The following is a 26,327-nucleotide window of genomic DNA, read 5'->3' on the forward strand; positions in this document are numbered from 1 at the left end:
GTTTACAGAAAGGCTCAAAGAGGGGCTCTTTAGCTGACTAATTGCACTGAAATTTACTCAACTAACTGACTATTATTGCACGTCTTACTTAGATTGAGGTTTAGTTATCATGTGAATACTCACAATTTTCTTTTCTTGCTGGAGAGAATGTTGTTTAAGAGACAGGCTTTGTCACCTTCAACCTAATCTGTGTTACCATATGATTTCAAGTTGAACCTTTGTTGATTCTAAGAGTTCAATAGCCTTGCATCATGTTCCTGTCTTTTGGAGCTTCCCATAATAATGTTATTTACTGAAGTACAAATACCATCAATACCACTCGTGTATTAAGTGAATCATTCTATGGAACATTCAGCACAAATTCAATGCCAAATAGAAGCCACCAAAATCTATAACAGCACAAAAAAGTGAATTAAAGATGCAGGCTTTAGAATATTTTTCTCTGAGTATTACATGATTTCTTTTCTAGTCAGCAAATCTCTTGATAATCTTATACTGTAAAGATTTAATTGTTTACAGCTTATCAACAATTTTTGGCATAACACTCAACATAGTCCCTGATTTTGTCAATTCTTAATTGATGCTTCATCCCTTGAGTTTGCTTTTGCTATCTCTAACCTCTTAGAGATAACTCATAACTTTTTTGTCTGGGCTTCTATTACTTCTGCAGCTTTACGTGATTTAACAGCCATCCTCAAGATAAAATCATTTTTTATTGTATTATCCCTGATATCACAAATAATCCCATCCTTGATGAGTAACTCTGCTAAATCCTCAGCAATAAAGTTGCACTAAGAGTCATAACTGTGTGACATATTGGTCTTTAATTTTATGCACAACTGGATGCATTGCATATGGAAAACATGTGCAAAATGCTACTTCTAGTTGTTCTTCCCAATTCTCCTTTCATTGCATGTCATGGAAGTGATTCAGTTTAGAATCAATCAAGAACTTGTTTAGCCTTTTCTGGGATTGGTGGGTGGTGGAAAGTCACTGAGCCCCTAATTCTCTCAATGCCATAAATATGAATTTCTTTTACTTCTTCCCCTACCTTCAGGCCCTGGATCTTGGATATGAAGAAAGAACTGCAGGTGTTTGTCCTCCTGAAACAGGGAAAGGAGTAACCAATGTCTGATTTGTCTACAGAGATCAAAAGTCTTTCTTAGATTTCAGAAAAGGAAAACTACTTCAATAGCCCCTTGGAATGTGTCTTAAGGCTACAGATTTCAGAAATCCAAAGCTGTAGAGTTGCAGCCAATATAATATGTACTGTGCAGTTGTTATACATGGTGGAAAACTGTAGCATATAAAAAAAATATTCTTTGTTTAGGAATAAAAGATGTACTTTTATAAAGAAATTGCGTCCAATTAAGAAGTTCCAAAGTTCTTCCTCTTTTTTGATATGTTAGACAGAGTAATTCTGATATTCCATATTTTAATATTTCAGTATTTTAGCATAAAGATTATCAAATTAACTTTTACATTTGACAGGTATTCCCTTCCAAGTTTTAAAAGAAAGGCAACTTGAGTGCTTTAGCCATTTAATTTGAATTTCAGCAATGAATCTTTACAGTGATTCAAAATGTTGAATTGGATCAGGTAAAAGTTTCTGCATTTATCCCTAGAATACTTTTAGGACGTTTTTGGACTTTATCTGATCAGTGCACCAGGGGTGGGTTCTAAATGTTTTTACTACCGGTTCTTTGGGTGTGGCTTATTTTGTGGGTGTGGCTTGATGGTCACATGACAATTCTTTAGGATTCAGCAGAGGTACTGGTCTACCAGGCTTTTAACTGCTTGCAGAGCTGTACCGGTCTACTCATTTGTTTTTGGAGGCACTGGTCTACCCATTTGTTTTTGGAGGCACCGGTCTACTCATTTGTTTTTGGAGGCACTGGTCTACTCATTTGTTTTTGGAGGCACCGGTCTACTCATTTGTTTTTGGAGGCACACTGCCTTTTAACACTGATCAGCTGTAGGGCGGCCCTTTGAAGCCCCGCGGCAAGAGTTTAAATAGCTTTTTTCCTTCTAGCCGATCAGCTGGGACTCGGGAGGTAGCAATTAATTGGGGGTGGGGCCAAATAAAAGGTAAGAATAATGCGGGGGGGGGGCAGGGGGGCCAGGTCCCGAACAAAGAGAACCGGTTCGGTGACATCGTATCGTCATCGCTACTGGCTCGGCCGAACTGGGAGGAACCTACCACTGCAGTGTGCCCAAAGTCCACTTATTGGAAAACCGTTAAATCAAGTTTTGCTGTATGTTGTTTTGTCTGTGAGTGATTTAAGAACACAGAAAGATTCCTTATCACACATTAGATCACAGTGGTGCCTGTCTTGTGTCTCCAGCAGATTTCTTACCTGCTGCTTGGCTCTGTTAATGGTGATTGCACCACTGACTTCCTGCATACCAACGATGTATCCAATCCTGAGAGAGTCCTGATTGGAAGTAATGACAACATTTCCTGTTCAAGATAATGAGCCCAGTATGGTTTGCTTGGGTTTTTTTTTTGGAATAGAGACAATTTCTATCTTCCTGACCTACAACTATCTATGAACGATGAGAGAACTGGCTCACAAACATAGTGAATTAGAATAATAAAATCATGGAATAATACAACTAGGGGACTAGGAGAATCCATACTCTTCAAATCAGTTATTTGGACATAAACTACACACCAGATGTAAACTATTCATGCAGATGGTTGTCTAGATTTCCCAGAGGAAAGATTCCACAAATTCTCTAAGCAACTTTTTCGTTACCAGCTGTTCTTAGAAACAGGGATATTACTAATATTATTCAATTGAAAATGCACAAGCAAAACCTACTGTTATTTATCTGCTATCCAAGTCTATGGAGCACAGTTAGTTTACATATATTTAACAGCATATGCTAAATATTTGAAAATAGTTACCTTTCCCATGCCAATGATTTTAGTTCAGTGATAAACGCTCCTACTTTGACCATCATGCTTCAAACATATCAGAGAAAAACCTTCAAACATAAAGTTTTAAAACTTTACTAGAGTCTGCTGTTTTTCTTATGTAGAAGCTCACATAACTGAGATGATCTTTTTAATTTCATCTTTCTTGACATTTCTTCTAAATTCAATCATGTTTTATTCATACAAGATCTGATGAAGCACAATATAGGAGGGATTTAATTAAATTCTTAATTTAGCTCAGGGGTGTCAAACTGGTGGCCGGATGCATCATGTGCAAGCCACACCCACCTTGGCTCCGCAAAGGAAAAAAAAAGTCACGGTACATCACGTGACATCATGTGATGCAATTGAGTTTGACACCGTGACTTAGCTGAATTAACAGTACTTTAACAGGAAATTCAGCAGGCATATATTAATATATTCATCTCAAACAATCTTCCAAATATCAGAAAAATAGTCAAATGTCCAGAATAATAGATCTGAGTAACATATTAAAATCAAGCTTCAAAGACTATATTTACTGCTGAAATATAAAGATTACTTCTAGCTCTACATGAATTGCTATAGAGAGTATCGTCATTGACCAAAAATTTAAGGTGTGTTTATTATCTATAGAGCAACATCTTGGGTTTCTAATAAAATCTGGTTTTAAATATAGCATGTAAACATTTTGGGCAGAAAAGTTTTAACATTCTATCATTTATTTATTGGCTTTTTAAATTTATATTTGTAGAACTGCTAGAAAAATTTAAATTTAATTTGTGAGAAACACTGCATATTTACTATAAATTTAGCATCCATAGTTCCTCTGAATATAAAGGTAAAGGTAAAGGTTCCCCTGGAACATATGTGCTAGTTGTTCCTGACTCTAGAGGGTGTTGCTCATCTCTGTTTCAAAGCCGAAGAGCCAGCGCTGTCTGAAGACATCTCTGTGGTCATGTGGCCAGCATGACTAAACGCCAAAGGTGCACAGAACGCTGTTACCTTCCCACCAAAGGTGGTCCCTATTTTTCTACTTGCATTTTTACATGTTTTGTCTGAAATAGTATAGGGTTTCCTATCTGAGCAGGGGATTGGACTAGAAGACCTCCAAGTTCCTGTCCAATTCTGTTATTCCGTATTCCTAATTAGGATGTACACTCAAGTTTTCTGGAAAGAATATTTACCCACAATCTCTCTCCACCTCTCTCTCTCCCCCACCCTCTCTCTCACACACAGTTACACTTTCAAGAGTTTGTAGCTGGTATATCAAGAAGCAAACTGAAATACTGTAAATAATTATAGAGTACTCACAAATCTATGCAGTTTTTCTCTTTTTGGCAACTTTAATGTTAGACTTATCTGTTCCATATTTTCCAGCCAGAAGGATTATCCATGGAACTAATATTTCATTTGCATTTTGATCTGGGAAAAACCAGCAGAAACAGGCCTTAGTACTTAAGAAACTGGACCTCAAATGATAAAATGTAAACACCAAGCATATATACAAGAAGTCAGCAAATACATACTGTATACACAAAACTGAATGTAGAGACTGCAATAGGTTGCTTTCCACAATCCCTAATTGTTCTTTAATTATAACATCCACTTTTTCTATTTTCCTTTATCCTTGATAAAGGATACAAAAGATAATCTGGAGACAGCCACAAAAAGTGTATCTATATACAGTATATCTGTATACTGGAAAGAAACACTAAAGTAAAAAATATTTAGATGCATACTTATAGAATTAAAGGGAAAAAGCAATTCCACAAAAGGATTATGTTCTGTTGATTTTTATTTTTAATCACTTCTTCGTCTTTCTTATATTTGCTCATATAAGAATGACAATTGTGCTTTTTATCTTCCTTTGCAAGCAAGCCATCTTTACTTCTGATAATGAATGAAGGATATTCTTAAATATCTAAGTAATAAAGGATGAAGTTCAGCTTTGACAAAATTAAGACTCCCAGCATTTCAAACACTGCAGTTTCAAACATTGTAGGCAGACATCCTGGCCTCGGAAAGAAAAGCCATGGATGGGCTTTTATACATGTATACCATGTTGATTTGCAGGGAGCATCCTGAATTTCTCTTTTGGTGCCACTTGGAAATACCAATGGAACAGGGGTGAAATGCTCCTGATTCGGACCGGATCACCTGATCCGGCAGCGATGGCGGCGGGTGGTTCGGAAAACCAGTAGCAAAAATCCCTGCCCACCCCCCATGCCCAGCTGAGTCGCAGAATCATCAGAAGTTTTTTTAAAATTATTTTTAAAAGCATTTTTTCTACAATCTCTTCAGCCAAAAAATGCTTTTAAAAGTAAAAAAAAAAAGCCTCTGATGATCGCGTGGCTCAGCTGGGATCATCAGAGGCTTTTAAAAGCATTTTTTTTTTACAACCTCTTCGGCCGAAGAGCTTGTAGAAAAAATGTTTGTTTGTTTTTTTAAAAAAAGCCTCTGCCGATCAGGCAAGTCAGCTGGGATCGTCAGAGGCTTTTTAAAAAAAAGGTCTCTGCAGATCAGGCAACTCAGATGGGATCGTAAGAGGCTTTTAAAAGCATTTTTTTTACAACCTCTTCAGCCAAAGAGGTTGTAGAAAAAATGGTTTTAAAAGTAAAAAAAGAAAAAGTTGAACACGCACACCCAGTGACATTACCCCCACACACACCAAGCCACGCCCACAGAACCAGTAGTAACAAATTTTACATTTCACCCCTGCAATGGAAGTTAGAGCATGGCTTTGTATGCGTTTAAAGGATTAATAGCCTAATTAAGCATATCAGAAGAAATTGGAATAAGATCTGAGTAAAGGACTTAAACATTGCTTTCTCTTCCTGAACATCTTCTATGATGTGCTATGTGGAGCAGGAGAATCATTAAAAAAAAAAAGCCTTCAAGGCCTTTTGATGATGAATAATATTCCTTAGGGAGAGAGCTGAAGAATATTAGGCCCTTTTCTGCTTTTGGATGATTTGATGGAAGGTAGCACTTAAAAGTAAAAGAAGTAAGTAAAATTTAAAAGAGGTACTCAGTCTTCTATTAGCACATTAGTACCAGGGGTGAAATCTACTTACCTTCCTTACCGGTTTGGAAGTGCACGCGCACTTAGCACCTTACATTTTGGATGATTTGAGGGAAAGTAGCATTTAAAAGTAAAAGAAGAGGTACTCAGTCTTCTATTAGCACATTAGTACCTTACATTTTCTGGACTGTTCGGTAAACCACAGAATGGGTGTCAGAGACTCTATGATGTTCAGGCTGCAAGGCACTTTCCCACGTATGTACAAGATCTTGCAGTTTTGCCATAGAGAACTAGTTCCATTTTCATACGGTCAATATGAGTGACACTATAGTCTTGTTTATTTTGGATATTTAAACAAGCTAAGCTGCTCTCTTGCTTTCTTGCTGAGATTGAAACCAGGATTTTAGGGAAAAGGATTCCAACCCCCCCAAAAAATCTTTTCAGTCATGAAGGTATTCCTTTATTAAAAACAAATCCTGCTTGCTGACATTGCCTGAAATTTCTGCTGCTACTTTAGCATGATTTTCCATATTTTCCCTTCCATGGGTCTGTTAGTGTTTTCGTAAACAATTTCAGGATGATCTCAGTGGATCTGGAATCACGCAGAGTCTAATTGGCAACATGTATCCCTTGGACATAAGTGGACTGCAATTCCCATTAGCTCTCACTATTTGTCATGTTGGCTAGGATTGATGGCAATTTTCATTCCACACTTTCTGAAGGGGGTACATATTGCCTCTTCTGCTGTAGAACAAGAACAGGATGATCTGACAGTATTATTTATTATCTCATTATCTCCAAACGTTCATAAATAATGCACATTAACTAAGCAAGCGTAGTGGCTCATGGCTTAGTGTCATAATAAGCAAACAAAATTGAGGAAAGAGATCTTTTGGAATGAGCTCTTGAGAAGTATTCAGTGAAAACTTAATAAAGAGAACCTGTATTCATTCCTTCGGGGATTGCTGAAAATGTTTGTGGGTAACCTGGGAGGGGGTATAGTCTGAAGTAGTAAGCTGATATACTGGCATCATAATTCAAAGGCCTCATTCACAAATACACAGATAAGTTTTGTTTTTATTTTCCCTCACATGGACAATGGTTTTAGACTTACGATAGCTGCCTCTTTCCTTTTATTTCCTTATGTCTATGAGAGTTTGTGGAATATTGTCATTTTAAAAGCACCTCAATGTAAAATCTGCTCCTTTGAATTTTGTTTTTCCTAATAAATAGCGTCAGAGTTGAATGGAGCTGATTCACCCGTGGACAATGTCAGAGTGGATCCAAGAACAATTACTCTCTTAATGTCTATGGAGATTCTCAATCATCCAGGTCATGGTTGTCCCAAAGGTGCTTTTCCAAAAAGCAACTGGATTCTCTTGGTTTTTTCCTTTGAAAATGTTTTGCTTCTCATCCAAGAATCTTCTTCAGTTGCGTTCTTCAGAACTGAAGAAGCTTCTTGGATGCGAAGCAAAACATTTCCAAAGGGAAAAAACCCAAGAAAGTAAAGTTGCCCTTTGGAAAAGCACCTTTGGGATGTCCCTTAAACTCCTTCATTTAATAAAATTCATAATCCCCCAAATTTGCAGAAATAATGCTATAAACTACTGAAGACTTTATGTTGTGTTGTAACTTAACCTTTCCTTTTTTCCTTGCCAAAACAAGCATACTGGCTTAGCCTGACATTTTATGGACTTCAAAACTCTGCCTATTTCAGAAACCAATCAATCTGATTCGGAATCTTTGACATTTCAGTGTCACACATTCACTGGCCTGGCAATCAGTTAACAGAGTACAAGGCAGGTCTCTGATTAAGTCATATTGCAATCTTTTTCTGTTCTCGATCCTGTATTACTAAAGGAAACATTACACTTCCACTTAAAGGATGACCCAGAAATTACATATGAGTTAAATGGAAGCATAAGTTAAAGAAACCTGCAGCTGTCCAGACATTCTTTGGGATGAAAGGGTAAAGAAACAACTCATTGATTAGCAAGTCAAATTCTTTTGCTTTTCTTTGAAAAGTCAATCTGCCTTTTCCTCAGGGACATTATGTCACCAAAGCTGGCCTCTCCACTTACAAAGCAAAGTCCAGCCGTGTCATGGAGTTGTTTTAGTTGTTTTCCTTGTTAGCTCACTTTTCTTGTTGAAACTCTCTCTCGGGGGTCTGTTTGGAAGGGTTGTTGAAGGCACCCTTGGAATGGAGAAGGAGGTTAATAATGGAAGGGATGGAGATTCATCATTGAACAAAGGAACCAGTGGTTATATTTTTATATCTCAGATCCAACCCAGGAGAATACATTAAATGCATTAAACTACGTGGTCCAAATTATTGGATATGCAAAGGTCACTGGCCAACTTGGGATTCGTGCATGGTCAAGGCCTTCAAAATGTGATCCCTTGCAGAAAAATAGGACTTCTACAGGCATAACAAGCTATTAGCATCCTACTCATGGGCAGTGAATGGTTCCTTTCTAGGGCAGTAACATTTTTTTGAAGAGAAGCCATTGTATTGATTTCATTAAAGCTACTCCCTTTACACTGAATGGCATGACAATTCTCACAAGAGTCTGTGCTCCCTTTTATTCCCAAAATATTGCCTTCTTGCAAAAGCAGCAGCTCTATATATTTTGTCATGTGTAACAGTGTCGACTGCTTCACAAGATGCAATATTTTACTGCTTCACAAGACACACTATCGCAAATAAATGTTGTGTCTTGATTTCTGTAGTTATGTGCCCTACATGATTTGAAGAGAGAGAGAGAGAGAGAGAGAGAGAGAGAGAGAGAGAGAGAGAGAGAGAGAGAGAGAGGGAGAGAGAGAGAGAGAAGTTTTTTTAATTTGCTGTTTTCCTGCTGAGCACGGTATGAAGGATGTTTTTGACAAGAGATTGAGTTACTCTACCTTTTAAAAAAGAAATATTTTTTTTAATCAAAGTCTCTTCGTTTGGATTTTCTTTCCTTTCCCCCTAATTATTCATGAATTTAATGGATGCTTCCAGAAGGACATTTCTCTTTTGGTGAATGTCAGTGTGTTGTTTTTGTTAAAGAAATATACACAAATAAATTCATTGCCATAATTTTATAATTCTCCTTTGGGAAGATTAAAATAATCTTGTGCAGAAAGGACTCTGAAGAATGTATGAGTTTATTTTGGAAGGTGATAATGATTCCAGTTCCTGGAATAAAGAGGGAAAACAAACTTCAGATTCTAGTGCAAAAATCTGATGATCTTCTCTTAGCTTTGTGGAATGTGTGTACTAGCAAAACAATAGGCTAGACATTTGTTTCTCTCCCTTCTCCTTCTTCTCCACCTCCTCCTCCTCCATCTCCTCCAACCTCCCTCTCGCACCAGGCATGTTGTGATGGTAGCCCATTGCCTCTGTCCAACTCCAGACATTTGACTAGCTTCCAAGGAATAGCTGAGATTATGTAAATGTGAGATCATCTAAAACGAGATGTCTTGAAAATAGCAGATGTCATCAGAAACAAATGAAATAAAGATAAGAAAATAAATTAAAGTTGGTAAAGGTTGCAGATGAACTTCCAGATGCAATGGAGACTCTGCCACAATTATGAGCATACTTAAGCCATATCAGTTATGGTGGAATTTGTTTACAAGTAAGTAAGCATAGATTTGAGTTTGGGAGTCTTGCAGCAACATGACTTGATTTTAATCATACATATTTTGGTGGGGGTGTGAAAGACTTCAGGGGGAAGCCAAAGGAAGTAGCCACTTGACTTGAAGTAGAGGGACAAGAATATCTATTATGAAAGCCATACTTTTAACTGAATTTTAAGCAGCATATGTTTAATCACAGGGCTACTGAATTTGGATTGCAGAAATACAGACACTAATTGGAACAAAGTGATATAGAAAGTATTGTTTTAACTTCATATAGTTTCAATCTAATTTCAAAAAGCTTCTTGCAAGCAATCAGCTCAAGGGTTTTCTCATTGGGGGGGGGGTAGCAACAGAGAAAGAGAGAAGGAGACAATACCCCAAAAAGAAAGATACCATGCTCTTCTACATCACGTTCAATACACATAAAATAAAACATCTTCTAGCTAATGATGATGAATAGGATAACACGGTTTCACACCTGGCATTGATGTGAAATACCATAACTTCATTGTCCAAAGTTCCTTCTCAAGGCAAATTCTGGCCATCTTGCACACCCCAGTGAAATGCGATATAATTTTGTGATGAATTTCATTGCACAATTTGCTCATACCCATTCATTTTATGATTCAGGTTTGAGCCAATACATTTTCTTTGAGGGTGGGATGGGAGTATATGACAACTGGCTTCCAATACTTGAGGGGCTGTCACATAGAAGAGGGACGAGTGACTTATTCTCCAGGGCACCAGAAGGCAGGAGAAGAAGTAATGGGAAGCTTGTCAAAGAGAGATGCAACCTAGAAGGAGAAATTTGCTGACAGGGAGAGCAATTAATCAATGGAATAGCTTGCCTTCTGAGGTTGTGGGTGCTCCATCACTGGAGATTTTCAAAAATAAACTGGAAAATCAGTTGATGATATAAGAGATGATATAAGTCTCCTGCCTTGAGCAGGGGACTGGATTAGAAGACCTCTGAGGTCTTCTAATGGGTTGAATGGATCAAATAAACAATAGTCAAACAATTGTTGAGATATAAGTTTCTTTTTGGAAAAGAAAATTTTAAAATGTTTATTTGTGAGGGGAGGGGGGAAGTAAGATGAATACATTAAAGTTGAAATCTTATTGGACCTGTGGAAGGTTGGGATCTCAGACACCACAATCTCCTGTCTCCTTTTTCCTCTATTGAAGAATCAGATCTAGGGATCTGTGGCCCTGGGAATTTTTAAAACCTTTCAATATTTATTTATTTATTTATTTATTTATTATTTTTAAATTTGATTTATATGCTGCCCTTCTCTGGAGATTCAGGGCGGCTTACAATGCGTTAAGCAATAGCTTTCATACTTTTGTATATTTATACAAAGTCAGTTTATTGCCCCCATAATCTGGGTCCTCATTTTACCTACAGTACCTTAGAAAGGATGGAAGGCTGAGTCAACCTTGAGCCTGGTGAGATTTGAACTTGCAGTAATTGCAGGCAGCAGATGTAAGTGGATGTTAATAACAGTGCTTTAGTCTGCTGAGCCACCAGAGCTCCTTTATGGAAGACATGGCACTACCATAAGGTGGCTCAGTGGCTAAGACACTGAGCTTGTCGATCAGAAAGGTTGGCAGTTCGGTGGTTCGAATCCCTAATACAGGTCTCCTGCGTGAGCAGGGGGTTGGACTAGATGACCTTCAAGGTTCCTTCCAACTCTGTTACTGTTCATTTTCCTTCCATTGCCATGCTCCTGCTTTGCTAACAAGTGATTAACATAGCTTTGGATTTCACACAGGTTTCAATGGGATTTTCCCTACTTTTCCTGGTAAAAGTCCCCGATGAGTTTACAAAAAAGAAGCGTATAAGCAGCACTGTGAAGGGGGGAAGGGGGGTTGTTCATTGAATGTCAGTTTCAAAACAATGTCTCTATAAATCTAATCTGAAATGTGATCACATAAGAGCTCTCTATAACCAATGATGGGCAGAAGAATGGACTGAGTGGACAGTGCCCTTTCATCTGAAAATTCTTACTGTGATGATAATGAAAAGAGGTTTTTTTTCCTTTAAGATAATGCAGGAATTGATTGACAGGTTTTTAATTTAGTGTTTCCCCCTCCCCTTTGGTTAAAGCACACAATGCAGATGCATACAGCTGTTAAAGAACGAAGCCATTTCTTAAGCCCATGTACTAACTGATGGGATTTGCTCAACATATGCACAACATAATATTTCCCATATGCTGAACTTTCGGGTTCCTGTTGTTGAATCGATTTAAAAAGAAAGAATATATTTTTCCTAGAAATGGCTGTTCTTTTATACTCCAGCATGAATTTCCTCCTAAAACAGCATAACGGAGATGAAGGTCTGAAAAAAGAAAAGAAAAAATTATCTCTGCTTTAGAGCTATTCAGAGACTAGATTGGTGAAAATACAAAAAGGCTTTTCTTTGTTGATTGTACTCCATAAGAAGATTAGCTCGGCCTGCTCTTTATTTAATGTAAAGATGGTACATGTAGTCCTTGACTTGCAACCAGTTTTTGAAGTTACAAAGTCATTGAAAAAAGTGACTTATGATCATTTTTCACACTTATGACCTTTGCAGCATCCCCATGGTCATGTGATCAAAATTCAGACATTTGGCAACTGACTCATATTGATGACAGTTGCAATGTTCCGGGGTCATGTGATCACCTTTTGCAACCTTCTGACAAGCAAAGTCAATGGTGAAGCCATATTCATCTATAACAACTGTGATACTTACTTAACAACTGCAGTGATTCACTTCACAACTGTGGCAAGAAAGGCGGGGCAAAACTCACTTAACAACTGTCTCATTTAGCAATGGAAAACTTGGCCTCAATTGTGGTTGTAAATTGAGGACTACCTGTGTTTCCACCAACCTGAGCAGGGGTGGTTTCTACTTACCTTTACTACTGGTTCACAACGGGGCCGCGCATGTGCGCTCGCTTCACTCGCACATCCGTGCATGCGTGTTCTTTTGCACATGCGCAGAAGCATTTTGATGATGTCGGGGTTGGGGGTGGAGCCTCCCACCGGTTTTACTACCGGTTTTATAGAACTGGTGCAAACCGGGGGCAACCCACCACTGAACCTGAGTTACAAATTTAAGCAACAGAACCTTTGCTTAATAGCCAATTGAGAGGAAAACACTTCTCATAGTACTCCATGCAAGATAATTTTCTGGTCACAACTTGTGGTCACCTTGCAATAAGTTTTATTCTCTTCCAATATGCTTTTTATCTCTGTTTCCTAAATTAATGAGCAATTTTACACTTTTCTTTTTATGGCTTTTCTCAGGAAGAAGAAAGACCTGCTTATAAAATAGTATTCATGTCTTTTCTGCCAGACCAAAAAATCAAATCAAATCAAAATAAGATGATGGCTTGTTTGCAAAAGCCTAGTTTAAAGCTAAGATCTATAATTCAAATCATCAAGAATGAAGCAATAATTAAAATGGTCCCTTATAAAAAACAGAATTGTCCAAAGACATCCTTAAGGATTTTCCAAAGCAAAAGTTAGTGCTTTTTAGCATCATCTATTGTATCAAGGGACGCGGTGGCTCAGTGGCTAAGACGCTGAGATTGTCGATCGAAAGGTCGGCAGTTCAGCGGTTTGAATCCCTAGTGCCGCGTAACAGGGTGAGCTCCCGTTACTTGTCCCAGCTTCTGCCAACTTAGCAGTTCATAAGCACATAAAAAATGCAAGTAGAAAAATAGGGACTACCTTTGGTGAGAAGGTAACAGCATTCCATGTGCCTTTGGCATTTAGTCATGCCAGCCACATGACCACGGAGACATCTTTGGACAGCGCTGGCTCTTCAGCTTTGAAACGGAGATGAGCACCGCCGCCTAGAGTTGGGAATGACTAGTACATATGTGCGAGGGGAATCTTTACCTTTACCTTTATTGCATCATCAGATTTCCTCAAGTTCTAACCTTTTTTTCTTTTTAAATATAAAGCCTCAGATAACAACTGAAGGAAAGTAAAATTATAATGGAGGCTAAAGGCCACTAGTGTTTATTTACCAAATAGAAGTTTGAGATCATGTGTCTGAAAGCATATCCCGAAATTTGCAGATCGGTGCTTACGAAGATCTTTTGGCTCCTTTGCTTTCAAAATCACATATTTCACAGCTGTGAAAACCTTGGTCTCAGTGGAAAGTTGGAACCAAAGACCTTTGTGTGGAAGAGCCAATTTTAATTAGAAATGAAAAATAGCATCCAGCTTCCTGCAAACCTTCAGGTTTAAAATATAAGAAATAAAAATAGGTTTCTGTAGGGATGAGAATAGACCATATTGTCCCCACCACTTCCTTGTTCCGTTGTGACAGCCTGTCAGACTTTTGGACTTCAACTTCCTCATCCTTGCTTATCTCTGCTGAATGAGACTACTTTGGAACCATCTGACTACCCTGCATACAGATATGGACAGTCATTCAATGAAAGAACATTATATTCTCATTCTTAGAAATTTCCTGTTTTATTTCACTAGATAGCATACTGTATATGTGAAATATCAGCTAATTTGTTTTCAACAAACAGATTCTGCCCAACATTTGCTGAATTATGTTCTGGCATAAAACTGAGGAAGACGTCCTGCTAAAACAATTCCAGAGAAAGCCAAATTAAAATCACTGTGCAAAAGGTTTTCATATTTATTGATTTATCAAACTCAAATCCCCCTCTTTCCTTTAGAAGTTTAAAATAATATACAGAGAATTCCCTTTTCCAATTTAATCTCACCAACCACAATCCTAGGTGATGCACTAGGTGGAGGACTGACCCAAAGACATCTATGGCTGAAAGTTGACTTGAACCTGGCTCTCCTTAATACTGATCCAATATGTCTGTCTGATCCATCTATCCATTCATCCATCCATCATAAATTGTTTCCATTGCTTTTAGCATACTATTATATTCTTGATATAATGTTAATCGCATGGGTGTTTACACAAGTAATCAATGATTCTACATGAGATACCCAGATCCTTACTGAGATATCCGTATCTTTAGTAGTGGTGTAGTCAATGTGATGTGTCGGTTTATATCAGGTTCCTAGTTTGAGTCATATTTGTATCATTGAAAGTAGATCCACAGTATTTCTAAATACATTGTTAGTGTTTTAACTTTCTTGAAGATATGTTTAGTTCATCAGTGATTAATAGGACTCACAGTTTTAAAAATTGGCCGTTCCTGGTATGTTGACTGACTCTTGCCTTGGAACATACACTTTGCCATAAACTATTAAAAGAAGTAGTGCTTATTTTTTAAGAAAAGCAAAAGCTAGAGACTGGAATAGAGCAGAGTGATACTGATTTAAACCAGACATCCTTCCTTGGCTGCATTTCTGTCTAATAACACATGTCCTAAATTTGCTAAAAGCATATATAAATATACATATAAAATTAGGCATGTCATTATCTATGGATGACTGTTTACTGAATTAAAGAATATAAAGAATATATATTATGAATATATATGAATATATATGTATGAATTAGCCACGATCTGAAAATTTGAAGGTGTTACGATTTCACTTGAATCCATAGTTCAGGACTTGAAGGCCATAAGATTAGATTCAAAAATTCAATAAAATCTTTGATGAATAGCTATAATGGGAACCATCAAAGCAACTGTTGCTGCTTTATATTTTCAGAGAATGGAATGAAACTAGGAGAAATAATAGATTTTCTTTTAGAGCAAATTTTTCTCAATACAATACTGCTGCTTTCAGTACTTTTTTCTGTTCTCTGCAGTTTTCTTGGCAAGGTTTTTCCAAAAGTAGTTTGCCATTGTCTCCTCCCTAGGGCTGAGAAACAGTAACTGGCCCAAACTCACTTAGCTGGCTTTGTTCCTAAAGTGGAACTAGAATTCATAGTCTCCTGGTTTCTAGCCTGATGTCTTAACCACCTCACCAAACTGACTCTTATTGTTTCATCACCATGATGTTGGATTGTATATGTTCTTATCAGATGTGTAGGCTGCCCTAGCAACTTAACCTATCTGACATCTTATAAATGTAAGAAACAAACCAATCATGAACATTAAAGGAAATTGGATAATAGTATTATACTGTTATATTCCAAAAATTATTTGGATTTCAAATCAAAATAATGTAGCTTCTAGTAGCCCACATTAAAGCTATTTCCTTAGTTTGGAAAGAAAACCTAAATGAGATTAGCAGCTACCAATATAGCAGATTTAAGCAGATGTGTTGCTAGAAAGATGCTCTAAATAACTTGTCTCTTTCAAGAAACACATTTTTAAAATTGGCAGGGATAGTTCAGTCACAAATATAATTTCCAAGCTTCTTGGCTTCAGATACCAGTAAAATCAACTGCTAATCATAACATAGATCATACAAGTAAATGCCCTCGAAATATAGATACCCTCAGCTAAGCGGATGTTCTGAAGGCATGAAATGTATTTCACAATTGAATCTGAATAAATTTTTAAAATTGGGACTAATAAATTCTCCAGGTTATTCAAGTTTTACTCTGACTGCTAGCAATGTAGCAAATTTGGCTACCTACAATTAAATAAACACCTCTGTTCTATCAACCAATCTGGAAATATTTTTATTGCACTTCCTTCAGACTCTAGTTACATTATGTTCATTAAAACATGTGGATGCCTTTATTTTAAAATTTAATTGCATAGATTTAAAATGAACAATAATATACATTTGCAATATCGGATAGTCATCTTCTTTTTAAAGGTAGAGAATGCAGAATCTTCCCTGTTCCAAGCCTCCGGTTTAGACCTGATGAGAAATTGTCACAATTTATGCATCTGAAAATGAAGAAATTCTAGTTTATATTGAGAGACAAACAAACAACAGTTTGTGCATGATATATTTTCATCTTGGTTATTTTAGTATTCTGTGAAACCAAGAACTACTAATATCCCTATCGAAATTGTCCAAATAATAAAAATAATTGATGTTGAAAATATATTAGGAGCCATGCTTTGTTTTTTGGGGAAAAAAAAGGAATGCCAGGAGTGATTTATCTGCAATGTACTATATCTGCAAAACTCTTTAAAGAATTTGCCTCGTCCTTCACATTTCTCTCAACTTAAATAAGAATCTGCCACACTAAATTTCCAAGGGCACAAAAACTCAGATAAGTTGATTTTGATGCAAAGTGGATGAAGCCGTGATGAAAGTCTTCTAACACCTGTGAATCAAATGCACATCTTTATTATACTAAAACTAAGAAATAATTCTTTTGTGCTTCTTTCTTCCACCTGCATGTCATTCATTTTTGGAAAGTGTCAGACTCAGGCAAAGAGGTCACATAATTGCTATAACCAGAATTCCTTTTATTACAAAAAGGTCATAAAGTAAAGATTTTAAACTCAAATTGGTGGGTCCAGATTTATTTGTTTTCATCTTATCTCGTCTTATTTTATTTTCCACCAAAACATTTTATCGGTTACACCAGGGTTGTCAAACTCGTGACGACACGTTGTCATCACATGACGTATTGCAACTTTCCCCCTTCACTAAAATGGGGGTAGGCGTGGCCAGCACATGACGGATCTGGGCCCATGGGCCACAAATTTGACATCCCTGGGTTACACTATCTTATTGTATAACCTATATGCTTTTTTATAATCCGAGAGTCAAGTTTGGTGTAGTAGATAAAGGCCTAAGGCTAGAAACTAGAGACCATGAGTTCTAGTCCTGCCTCAGGCACAAAGTCACTGAGTGTCCATTTTAGTGAGCCACAGAAAAGCAACAGCAGCAATACTGAAAATGTCAAGAAAAATGCATGGATTTATCCAGCCTGGAATCAAAACTGAAATAAAGGCACACAGATGCACAACACACACACAAATTCTATACTCTAGCTAAGCTTTTTCTTTAACCTTTTTTTTTTTTTTTTGCAGTTTAACTTTTGTTATGTCTGGCTGAGGAATTCTAGGTGCTGACAGTCATCTTAAAGTTGCTAAGGTTGGGGTACACTGCTCTAAGCTCTTCAAAAGTGCTCTGGGCTCCCCCTTTTAATGCCTTTTTTTTTGCTCTTGCCCCATGGGTTATGAGCTTCCAGTTTCAGTTTCCTCACTCTGCTTCCTTCCAAACCTTCCCCTTTAACACTACTGCAATTCCTGCGCTGCCAAGCCCCCTTTAAAGATCAGGTTGAATTGATTTGTAAGGATGAAGATCTTAATGGCAAAGGAAAAGTTGTAGGCTTTCTGGATATCACACATCCATTTTTTCACACTGAACTATTGGGGTGAAAGCTGTTTTCTTTGGAAATCGATTGATTTGATGTCAGCCTATTTGCTTTGGACCACCGGAACTTGCTGAATCATGTCTTCTCTTGCCATGCCATTTTAAGAATACATATAATCAGTCTTAAAAATTACAGACAGATGCCCTGTGAGTATCCCTAGTGCTCTGAATCATCTTTTTGCACTCAATTCTGAAGCACTGCTAATCCTGTAACATAACAGCACTTCAATCTTATTTATATTTATTCAGAGCCAGCCTCAATGAGACCTCCCTTCAGGTGATCCTGCTGCCATATCTGTTCTCTGATTTCTTCCCTCAAGAAGTTTGTCTACTTCATTCTCAGGTCGTGATCAACAGGTGATATGTTTTAAAGTTACATAACTGTTGCCTGAATAGACACCGTATGTTTCATCTAATTTTATTATGGGCTCTGGCCCTTCATTTTGTTTATGCAGCAAATCCTCTCTTACAGTTAAATCTGCTCCAGCTGTTTCTGAGCACACATCTTATATTCAGTCCATTTTCTCCTGATTTATTTTGCGTATGATACTTTGGCTATTTGCTGGTAGTGCTGCAGTAACTTAAACTTAGTTACCTGATGCACGCTTATGGAGAATTCTTTTTGTGCTGAAAATTGCTTCTGTGGTTTTTTTTAAATTGTCACCATTCAAAGTGATGAAAAATAAAGTTTTTTTTTAAAAAAAGAACATTTTAGAATATTTCTTATGGTAGTGGTTGGTAATTCTAGTATTTTAACTTAGTTAAGTGACAGCCAAAGTGTATAACCTCTTTTACTGTATAATTACTGACTTGAAAATGTTCTATCTACCCAGGCTTTGCGGCAGTGGTGGAATTCAATTTTTTTTACTACTGGTTCTGTGGGCGTGGCTTGGTGGGTATGGCAGGGGAAGGATACTGCAAAATCTCCATTCCCACCCCACTCCAGGAGAAGGATACTGCAAAATCCCCATTCCCTCCCCACTCCTGGGGGAAGGATATTGCAAAATCTCCATTCCCACCTCACTCTGGGGTCAGCCAGAGGTGGTATTTGCCGGTTCTCTGAACTATTCAAAATTTCCACTACCGGTTCTCCAGAATTGGTCAGAACCTGCTGAATAGCTATGTGGCAATTCTTCCATAAAGATCTTTTTCCCCTTTTAAAAATAAGTTGGTAGATTGCAAAAGAATGAAACAACAGCATCTTTTTCTATTTTGAAGCAATCAATTTCAGACAACTGCCAATCATTTTTGCATGTTACCAACCTTGTGATTTTTTCTTAGTGTGAGTCATCCCAATAGCTTCGAGCACAATGGGTACCACTGGGTTTCATCTACTTGAATAACAACTTCTTGTTCATGGTGCTATTCTCAGCTGAAGCCAAATAGGCTATAAATTACACCAGGACAGAGATGGCATGTGATGCGGTAGTTACAGCATCGGGAAGAAAAAATAACTTGGAGTTCAGAGTTAATATCTCCATGATAGAGCACACGGGATTTGGATTAAAAAAGAAAGTGGAGTTTCATAGCATGTTTCCAAAATTATGATGTAGAGAGATCAGTTTTTCTTTTTCTTTTTGCTGTGACCATTGTAACCTTTGTTTCCTGCCCCACTAAGTGATAAGCCCTTGCTTCAGCTTCAAAATTTTCAACTGTTCTTAAAAGAAGGCTTTGTTTTTCAGGAAGTAGGAAGCAATGGGTCTCTTTGCTAAAAATAGATGCCACATTTAGATGTGATTGGAATACAATTGTTCTTTTGGTAAGCTGAGAATTGAAATAGATCTGGGAAGGCAGAGACAGAGGACATCCTTGAAACATTCAAGAATGGTAACCTATGAATGAACAGATATCAGTACTCTCAAGGATCTTTTGGTTATCTAGATCAGCAATTAATCACATTCAGCAAACAATGTCCTCCAAAGAGAACATTTTTGTGATTAATATGACACAAACAGAGATATGTATGGAACCAGAAAACATAAGTATTTCCTTCCTCTTCCAACACTCTTGTCAAAAGGCAAGGTGACGCAAAAGCATTTATGCTTCTTTCCGGAGAAGATCCCAAGGAAAAAGTGTTTTAGACTGCTTGAAAATCCACCCGTACACTCACAGTCTATAATCCTTGGCCATTATTAACTATTTGCCATCACTGTACTTCACTTAGAGGTAGTGATTTCACAAGATTTCTCAAATCTTGGGTCTGAGGGAAAAGCAGATTAAAAAATATTTTCAGAGAGAAGAAAATTTTCTTGGTTTCCTCAGAATTTACATTCATGCTTTCATGGAAGAAAGGTCATGCACAGAGGCAAAATCACTACTGTTTGGGACATTCAAAACCTATTCTGTAGCAGAGAACTAGACTTTTCTGTATCTTCTTGCTGCCATCTTAATAATCATTCAAAATATTGCAACCCAGAACTAGAGGCTCCCCATGAGTTAGTCTTCAACACACTCCATTTTAATTACAAAATAGCAATGAATATGAATGAAATTTACTTTTACATTCTGAGGAATGCAATGAACAATGCACAAATGACTGACACTTAAGATGTGGCTGTAAATATTTACTGTTTTTAAGAACAGATGTTGGCAAGGTTACAAATGTCAGTTTTTCTGTACAAGACTTTCTCCATGGTATTGTATCTCATTGGTCAGTTGGCTCCTTTTGTCTCTTCTAATTGCCAGTAAAATTCACATGGTTGACACAACTGTGTTTTACCACTGCTATTTTGAGGCTCTTTCCCCCCCCAAAAGGAAAAACTAATAAAAAAAACCTCTGGCAATCTGAACTCCAAGCACATATTTGATTTGGGTACAAAGCTTGAACGTGTACATTCCAGATAAAGGTGTTCTGATGTGGATATTGGAGGTGGTGGCATGATGGTACAGTGCATGATGGTAGACAAAGGTAACAAGAATGAAGACCTGGGAAGGAGGCATGAATGAATGGTCAACTGGATATGCTACACCTGAATACAAATGCAGTAGGGTGACAGTGGTGCAAAGCAAAGGGGAGGTAAAGGTAAGGAAGGAGTAAGAAGATCTGAGGAGAAGCAGGCCCTCAGATTGTACTGAAGAGAGAAGCAAAGTGCACCTTCTCCTAGTTACCTAGTAAGAGGCCCCTGGATTTGTCTCATTTAAAACCTGGACAATACAAGATGTCCCAGGTTTCAGTTCAACCACAGTTCTTAGAACAATCTGGTTGAGCTTCTGAGCCACAAAGTGTTTGTTCTATACATGGAACAAAACATTTTTCATTTCATCCACACTCCCGAGATGAACTTTTTTTCAAATTGAATCTCATAATTGTTTGCCTTCTGACTGCAGATTAGAAACCAGTTATGAATTATTCTATTCTCAAATCTCTAATTTGAATCAATCAGCCAATTCACACTTGCCTATTATAGAGTGGGACCAATAAATGCTATCATCTTGATATACTGTATGCTCTCATATAGGAAACAAGCTAATATTTGTCCGTTTAGAAAATGGATGTGAAAAAATGGAAGATGGCAGCTTAAACTGGCACACTTTACTATATAACTCTGATTATGTTACCAAATAATTGCATGCATCCGCACACACACAGACACACAAATATGTATGTATGTGTATATAATATGCTTTAAAATTGGGTGTTTTCTGGATATTCTGAAACCAAATTCTCATAATTTCAAGTCAAGGACTCTCAAGCTTCACTGTCCTTTCCTGGACATATCTGAATGTTTCACTTTAGTAATATGCCATCCTGAAGCATTTGAAAAATATTGATATTAAATAGGAATATAGAAATATAAAACTGTGATGTGTACTACTGGTTATATCTCCGGAGGTTAACAATTCAATTCAGGTCCCGAAAAGGCAGTGCAGTGTATTTAGCCTCTTAATCAAGAATTGATACAAAGATTTCCTTATTTTTCTTTCCTTTCAGCCTCAACTCTATTTTGACATTCAGCCCAAAAATTCAAGAGCTCCTAGGACTGAGCGCAGAGAAATGAGTTCCAAGGAATTAATATTGTATGTCCGCTGATATTTCTCCTGATAATTCAGAAAGATGTATAAGTAGGGAAAGTGATAGGTAACCATTTCAGGCAGCCAAATTTTATTCCCAGTAATAAATCTAAACTGTATAAAATAAAATTTGAGGTTGATCATTCGCCTTGTGAGATCATTTTGATGGAATAATAGCAGATTTCCCTTCTGTATATAAGTTGCCATTTTCTGGATGCAATGAATGGAATGTCATAAAACATATATACTTCAAAACATCATATATCTGAGTGAAGCAGGAGATATTCAGTGCATTTCAATTTGGCTCCTACATTTCTATATTGTTGATTTAATATATTTTAGCTCTAATCCTTACCTGCAGCAATGCAATTTTTTTTCAACATTAGCACAAAGTGTGTCTTCTTCCAAATGTACTTTACATACGACAGTTTGATTCATGCTACCACATATGTCCTATAATTGAATTTTGAGAGCGCTTTAGAGGCTTTTCCAACTAACTACCAGTAAATGGTGAGGTGATCACCTCTTCTTTCCATTTTCTGTCTCTAAAATGTTTTGCAAGATGTTTTTACATCCCACAAAGGAGATATTAAAAAAAACCATGAGACCTTTCTACATGTATATTCCCAGCTTCTTTTTTCACATTGTACATAATGCATTTGAATAAAGGAAATATGGAACTATGTTACTTTGGCAAATGGTTCTTATATTGTTCACAGGAGCTATTCAATGCTTATAAGTCTGTCATGGGCCCATTCTCAACTGCTGCTCTGATTAACTTCAAAGATTATTGAGAACATGGTGACTTGCCATGTTTAACCATCATAAAGATAATATCCAATTTCTACTGGAGAATAATTGGTCTGCAATACACTGCAGAAAAACTTGAGCTGCTTGGACAGAGCTAGTTGTACGAAAAGCTAAACAATATCCATATGTAATGATTTTCTTGATTCACAATTTTGAAACTGAAAACCTCTTGGCTTCAAGCTTGTGTGTCCATTCCCCTGGGTATAAGGGTTCCTGGCAAACTATCAGCTCTTAAATATCACTTCTCCAGTTACATTCTCACAGGTTGCTATTTATGCAGACCCAGCTTTTCAAATCTGTATAGTTGGTATTGGGCTGCAGCTTAATGCATTACAGGTGGTTTTTGCTGCTTCGGGCTCATAGGAGAAACTGATTCCAGATGGTCACACGGTATGAGTAATAACATCTCATTAAGTTGCAAAGTTTCAACTATGGCCCCAGAATTATCAATGAAATAGAAGCTAGAGGAATATCAGCTGTATTCCAAATCATAAATAGGATTTTTCATAACTTTGAACTTAGATATGCCATTTGTTAGCGAAGAGGGGGTTGTCTTGCAGAAAATATGAAAGGCCACAAAGAGTGAACTGCTTATTCTAATTTTAAGAGCAATTTTGAAACTCTATTTTAGATATATAGGAAGATGTTCATTATGTATCTTGAAAAGTTAAAAACTTTTAAAAGGGAAATTCTGTGTTCAGATAACTCTTTGCAGTTGGGAAAGTTTGTTTATACTGGATTTCTGTCAAGTACAAGTACTTTTTTAGATGAACCATTCAACTAGGAATCAGTTATTTAGAGAAAATATTGATCAAATTAACAAAACAGAGGAATAATTGGCCTAGTCATCTTGCCCAATTGCTTCCAGGTGCCTTGGGACTATATTTCCCAGAGTTCCCAGAAAACATACTGTGTGGGTTGGCCAGGAATTCTGGGTATTGCAGTCCTTATATTTCCAGTGGGTTGCTGATTAAGGAAAACTCATCCAGACTGATTTCTTTTGCTACAATATGTCTCAGTAGGGATGGAGTTAACGATCATGGTCCTTAATTTATGTATACTTAAGGTTCTCTCTGTTCTGGGGGCAGGGTCTGCTCATTCAAGCAAGACAGCAACAGTTATAACCTTCAGCTGTTTATGCACTGTCGCCACCCCTTTTGATTTTTCCATACAACCAGTGTTATTGGAACAAAGTTAATAGAAGGAAAATGCCTTTTATTCTCTGCTACTTGAGAAATGCAAAAGCATCTTAAACCGATCCTTGGTAATCAATCTGGAAAAAAAACTAGGCCTTCTGAGACACATTACCAGATTACAAACCCTCAAGACACATGATAGCATCCAAAATCTCTGTGTAAAATAGTACTTAGATTGCAGATTGTGGCCTGAACATTTGCCAAAAAAAAAAAAAAAGATTTTATGTGTTCTTGGAAGGATGCTTTTATGCCTGATATCAAAGGTGGGCTTGATTAATTGTGTTCAGTCTCAGTCTTCAAATTGGCTCTTCACTGATGCAGTGAAAAGACTTGGGCAATATGATTCTACGTGGCCAGAGTTAAATGTATTGTTTAAAACCTGAATGGTATTAAATTTTATACACGTAGAAATATTGTTAACTCGGTTAGGGTTTCTCCCCTCCCACCATTTCCTCCTCCTTTTTTGTTGTATTACTAAAAGTTTTTTTATAAAAAAAAAAACAGTCACACAACAGCAACATGGATGGGTATTAAGGAGTAAAGGATATTAAGGATTAGGAGGAAGGAAGGAAGGAAGGAAGGAAGGAAGGAAGGAAGGAAGGAAGGAAGGAAGGAAGGAAGGAAAGAAAGAAAAGAAATTGTCCAAAATGAAGAAATATTGTATTGTAGATAGTATTGAAGAACACTGGCCATTTGCACTTTGAGCACAAGCAAAATAAAAACCTCTGTTGAAATACTCACTGTACCTAGATGTCTGGGTTAGGTTATAGTTCTCCTTGAAATTTTGCCCCACAACCAGGGTGTGATTCTATCCTACCCACAGACAGCTGCTGTTCCCCAAGCAAACTCAAAGAATCAAAGTCTTCAGCAAATTCTTTCCTAGTTGTTTAACCTAAGGGAGAAATAGTGATTTGATTAGAGATAGAAGGAATTAGACTCCAGGTCAGTTGTGAGTACATTCCTGATGTTGTGGCAACTTCTAGAATTTGGATTTCAAGAAGGTCCTGTAACAGCATATTCCAGTTTGTTTTAAAAACTTTTATAGATTCGAAAATTTGACTATGTGATTTCTTTTTTCTTTTCTTTCTTTTTTTTTAAAAAAGTTTTTATTTATTTATAATACAATTAAAAACATTGGACATGGTGCGACTTTTCTGGTTTGAACATTTCCATCAAGTTTTACCTTACAACAAATACAGTTCATTTTCGCTATGTTATAGCGAAACAATATAAACAATCTATCACAATTCAAACACATAGATTCTTTCATCTATGTGAAAGAATACTGATACCATTCCTATTTATCACAGAATAATAACATGAAAACTTTTAAATGTTCAATTTATCAATAATCCTTTGTCCCGACAGTCCTCCTCCTCTCCAACCAATAATACATTTTATTCCAGATTTCATAATATTCCATATCACATTTATCTTTGAGTTCTAGAGTCAACCTGTCCATTTCAGCACAAGTCAGTATCTTGCTCAATACATCTTCTTCTGAGGGGGTCTCTTTATTTTTCCAGTTTTGCGCGAATGCCAATCTTGCTGTTAAAATATGTAACATTAAATATATTGTTCCCTTGTTATATTTGTCCTTTATAATACCCAAAAGAAAAAGTTCTGGCTTTAACTCTATATTTTGAGTTAATATAATGTGATTTCTTGACCAACTGCATCATGTGTTTTGACATAGAAATTAGTAACTAGACTAATTCACTGTGGGTTCAAGCAAATGATTTCATGTTACAAAACAGAACAAACTCTTAATGACTGGATTTATTGTCCTTAAGGTAAAATGACAAAGGTAAATAAGGTATATATCCTTAATCAGTTTTCATCAGCTTTTCTTCTTTTAAAATGACAGCTGTTGTGAAAAACGAAGCAGAAACATCCTTCCTTTTCATATTACAAAATGGTGCTGAAAGATATTCTTCAACTTGATAATAAAAACAAGCATAAAAGACCCTTGCCCTCTTCTGGACTGGGCCTTTAAAAGTGGTAGGTCTTGGAATGGTCTTGGAAGTTCAAACATTTCTTATTTAGACAGGACTGAAACTGCTGTTGCCTGTTATTAACTACAATCTGGGAAAGAATGAACAACACCCACAAGGAAGCACTGTAATTATTATCCTCATATTTTTATATAAACAATGTTTATGGATAAAATTTTAAGATTAAAACAGTTTTAAAATTCACTGGCATAGATTCAAATTTATGGAACAATGTAAACCTCCCTTGCATAGACAGCCATGTGTGTTGAGGGGGGAAATTGCTTGAATGAAACACAGATGTTCCTTTGGTGATAGAAAAGAGAATTATCAGAAGACTATTGTAAGCTTTGTTGAACCAAAAGCCATTTCTTGGGAGCCAGCACAGCACTGTTGGAGAGCACTTTGGTCTAGTGCAGGGGTGGGGAACTATGGCCATTTTATGACCTGTGGACTTCAACTCCCAGAATTCTTGAGCCAGCATGGCTGGTTCAGGAATTCTGGGAGTTTAAGTC

At 37.0% G+C, this 26,327-nt stretch overlaps 1 long non-coding RNA gene across 1 annotated transcript; it reads right to left on the bottom strand.

Moving 5' to 3' along the window:
• Window positions 1-2,356: 2,356 nt before the first annotated feature.
• Window positions 2,357-6,289, bottom strand: LOC148114619 (uncharacterized). The gene is made up of 3 exons (XR_015732861.1): window positions 5,998-6,289; window positions 4,235-4,345; window positions 2,357-2,435 (listed from the first exon to the last, which is right to left on the bottom strand). It is a non-coding gene; the product is annotated as an uncharacterized LOC148114619 (long non-coding RNA).
• Window positions 6,290-26,327: the final 20,038 nt, after the last annotated feature.

This window comes from Pantherophis guttatus, chromosome 3, assembly GCF_059756535.1.
Source record: "Pantherophis guttatus breed Tessera chromosome 3, ASM5975653v1, whole genome shotgun sequence".
Taxonomy (NCBI): domain Eukaryota; kingdom Metazoa; phylum Chordata; class Lepidosauria; order Squamata; family Colubridae; genus Pantherophis; species Pantherophis guttatus.